Below are 4,591 nucleotides of genomic sequence, written 5' to 3'. Positions count from 1 at the left end.
AAAAATCAGAACATTTTTTTAACATTACACTCAACAGAAATTAATAACTCCTTAATATCATCTAATACCCAGTCCATAATCAAAATTCCTCATTGTTCCAAAAGTTCTTTACATCTGATTTGTTCTAACCAGGATCCAATTCAAGATTATGGATTGTATAGATGTCTTGAATCTAAAAAACAGTCCTTTTCTTTGTCACTTTTTTTTTTTGCGGGGGGGCTTTCTTCTTTTTTTTTTTTCCTGTTCTAGTTCATTGCTTGCATATAGAAAAAAGTCTGGTGAGAGACTTGTGGGAGTACTTTTATAAGTTACCTGCTTTTCTTCCTTAGTTACTTTCAATATTCTTCCTTCATATTGAACTCTTGGTAGGTTCACTACTGTGTGTCTTGTTGCATTTATATAACCTAGTGTTCTTTTAACTTCATGGGTTTGTATATTTATTTAGTACATGCCCCAGGTTTGGGAAGTTTTCCTGTATTATTTCTTTGTATGAGCAAGCTCTCTGTTCCTTTCTTTCTCCCCTACTGGAGTACCCATTATCTTAATGTTATCATTCCTAATGGAGTCAGATAGTTCTAGAAGTTCTTCTTCAATTTTTAAAAATCTTATTTCTCTCTCTTCTTCCACCTGGGTCCTTTGTGCATTACTGTCTTTGGGTCACTGATGTGAAATCCTCCATTTTGTCTACACTGCATCTATAGCTTCCTCACTAGTGTTTTATCTCAAAGATTGAGCTCTTTACACACTGGATCTCTGTTATTTTCTTATTTAAACCTATTTCCACCTTCTGTTCATTAATTTTATCTCTGAGCTTATTCATTTGTTTTTCAGAATTCTGTTGTATCTCTTTAATTAGCTTTCCTGAGTTCTCTTGTATCACTTTGACTTGTATTTCTGCATTTTCTTTTATCTCTTTGATTTTATTTATTACAGTAATTTTGAACTCTCTATCTGATAGGGAGATATAATCTTCTATTTCTTTGTACTTTGATTCTGGAGAATTGTTCTTGTGATGTCATGTTCCCTTGAGGTCTCATTTACAATTGCATTAAGAGGAATTAAATACATAGGAATAATCTTAACAAAGGAGAGGAAAGACTTCTATAATCTAAGTGCCCAAGGACAGATTAAGAAGATGTGAGATGTGTATATACATACACACAATGGAATACAACTTAGCTATATGAAAAGACAAACTCGAGTTCCAGTAGCACAGTTGGTTAGCACACAGTACTTATTAAAAGATGGATTCATGGTATTTGTAACAACACAGATGGAATTGTGGGGTATTATGCTGATAAAATAAGTCAAAAGGAGAGAAGTAAATACTGGATGATTTCACACTTGTGTGTGGAATGTAGAGAAATGAAACAAATAAGTAAAAGTTTTCCATTTCTGCTTTCTGTTTTCCACTTCATTTTGCATTCTGTATCTTTCCTCTCCTTTCCTTTTCACTTAAAATTTCACTTAAAATTTCCTTAATTTCAAAACTAAATTTCCTTAATTTCTAAAACAAACCCTAGAAATATGACTGCAGATTTGAGGCTGCTGGAAGAGGAGGGCGAGTGTGGGTAGAAACAGCAGGGAGTGAGCCCAATGGCCTAGTGGAAATGGTGTGCTGACATACAACTGAGGAGGTGTGAACCTATACCCCTAAATCATATACCACATTGTTAATCAATGCTTCCCAGTAAAAAGTAATAAAATTAAGATATAATTGTTGTTGAAAAAAATGAAGACTGTGCCAGTTCGATCCCCGGCTGCTCCCCGACCACCGGAGGAGGGTCCCACATGGCACGCAGACCTCTCCTGCCGCCCGCTGCTCCCCTCAGCAGTGTACTTCGGTCCTTCTGCCTGCTCTGTTCCCTGCTCTGGCTCTGGTGAATTCTCTCACCCTCCCGCGCTTCTGACTGTACCCAGTGCTTGTATAAATAAATAAATAAATCTTAAAAAAAAAAAGAAAAAGAAAAAAAGAAAGACTATCTGAACTGGAAAAAAATGTAAAATTGAAATAAGTCACATGATTTCTAGGGTAGCAAAGTTGTATATGACCATCTTAGTTTTTTTTTCATTTTCTCAGTGACTGTCACTCTTCCCCTATGGTCAGTGTATTTGTGTAAGTGAATTTTCACAGCCTTCAAGACTATGACGATTTCCTTCCTTTCTACTCCTTTTCCCTCTACTCTCCTCCCCTCTGTTTCCTTCTTTGCTTTTCCATTTATGCTTTCTATTTTCCACCTCATTTTGCATTCTTTATCTTTTCTCTCCTTGCCTATTCTTTTTTAAAAATTTCCTTAATTTATTTTCTTTCATTGTTTCTAATGGAAATAGTGATAACCCTTGAAGATTGACCAGAAGGTTCCTGTATATAAAGTTACTTAATTCAAAATAATGCCATCATAAATCTGAGCTGATTTTAAAAGTAATGTGTATTTTAGTGAAAGCTACTGTACTACTTGAGTTTTTATAAGCTTATCATATATTACAGTTGAAATGCCTCTGAGAGTCCCATTCTGTTTAACAGGGCTGTAATTAAATGTGTACATAGATGTATATATGAAATATTCCATCTTTTATGTATAAGTATGTGTGTCCATGCATATGCCAATGTTGTCCTTCACTGAAATAAATTTTCCAGGGTTGGAAAAAAAGTAGTCATTTCCAGTTGTATAGAAAGTTATTAAAACATTGCAATCCAATTTTTAGAGAGGTAATTATCACAATTTATTAATCCATCATCATTTCAAACAAGCAGTTCTAATGTAATTAACCATTGAAAGACATACATTTTAAGTGTTCTATTTTACATTTCTAATTACTTATAAGTAAAACTCTATAGAATTTTAAAATCCATTTTGTCTTATGAAGGCTTCAGTGCTTATCCTTGTTGTGGTAGTATTACTTTAGATTAGAGTAACTTCATTTTAAAATTACTTGTCAAATATAATTTGTTAGTAGTAATGTGAAATGTATGGCTTCATGCAGGGAAAAAAAAGCCTGATCAGCAGTTTTTAATATCATATACCTAAACACAACTTCCAGAATGATTGTATCACATCTGGCCCAATGTAGATCTATTTGTACTTGCATAATGAATGTATATTTTATATTTTATGACTATTTGGGTGCATAGATTTTTCTATAAAGAGAACTAGTCACATCTTTTTGCACAGAAGTATACTTAAACATTGGCATAGGTAAACAACTTACTAAAATAAAACCCATGCTTGGCACAACTATTATTGGTGCCATAGATTTTACAACTGCACTATTTCTGAAAAACTACCTGAACCCTTTGGAACATTTTTTTTTTTTCCTTGGTGAATGCAGAGGCAGTTTGCTGAGCTGTAAAACTTGTGCATTTCATTTTACATTCTAGTCTAAGCCAAATCTCAAGTGTCACTAAATTTGATTCTGTCTTGATTTGTGGCCCAATGTCATCCCCAGAAAGAGACTTCTCCCCTACCCTGTGTAAGTGGAAGATTTGAAACAAAGGAAGGGGCTCTGCCAGCAGGCAAATATTAAGAATGGAACAAGTTAGAAATCAGTTAACAATATCCATAAAGTAAATCCAAAATTCAAAATTACAAGCAGCTTTAACTCTGAACTATTTTTTGCTTATGATCTTGCTTGAAGAAATGTATAAATTTGCTATAAATAAAATAAAAATCACTAGCGTACTACAGAAACAATTTTAAACAGTAAATATTCCTTCCCTTCACTTATTTAAAATGAAATAGATCTTCAGATATTTGTTCTTTTTTGTTAGGAGGAGAAACCACTGTCCTAAGGACATGGCAGGTAACTTTCAATAGAGTGAACTAGCCCAACTACTTGAGATTGACATGGAATAATTAGGTTTTACCTCCTGTATTTAATATGTAATCATTCAATTTTCATATTAACAGATAAATCCTGTGGATTGGTTCCCCAGAACCTTACTTTTTTCCCTAATTTTTTATTATGCAGTAATTTCAAATTCACAGAAAATGCTGCACGAGTAATACTGGAAATTCCCAAATACCATTTACTCAGATTCATGGTTTTAAATATTTGTCCACATTTGCTTTGTTAGCCTCCTTTATTCCTTAATAGTAACTATTTCCTAAGACTAAGATTGTTCTTTTTGGCAACCACAGTAGAATTTTTGAACTCAGGAAATTCACAAAATACTTAGTCATTGCTCCTGAACACTGTCAAAAGCATCAAACACAAGGAATACCTGAGAATCTGTCACATTTGGAGCAGCCCATAGAAATATGACTTGTAGAGATAAAAAGGTGATCTGGTAACCTAAATGAGATCCTGGAGCAGAAAAAGGACATTAGGTAAAAATAGAAGAAATTCAAATGAAGCATTGATTTTTTTTTAAATTTATTTATTTATGCATACAAGAATGGGGTCACAGTCCAGAGGTGCAGGAGGTGAGAGGATTCACCAGAGACAGAGTGGGGAACAGAACAGGCAGATTGACGAAGTACACTGCTGAGGGGAGCAGCGGGCGGCAGGAGAGGTCTGCGTGCCATGTGGGACCCTCACCAGTGGCCAGGGTTCAAACGCGCACTGCAGAGGCTGCGGGCAGCTTTGCAAC

The sequence above is a fragment of the Talpa occidentalis genome, unplaced genomic scaffold (genome assembly GCF_014898055.3).
Source record: "Talpa occidentalis isolate TD23 unplaced genomic scaffold, MPIMG_talOcc4v2.1 talOcc4.15, whole genome shotgun sequence".
Classification (NCBI taxonomy): Eukaryota; Metazoa; Chordata; class Mammalia; order Eulipotyphla; family Talpidae; genus Talpa; species Talpa occidentalis.
Note: the sequence above shows the minus strand (reverse complement) of the source record.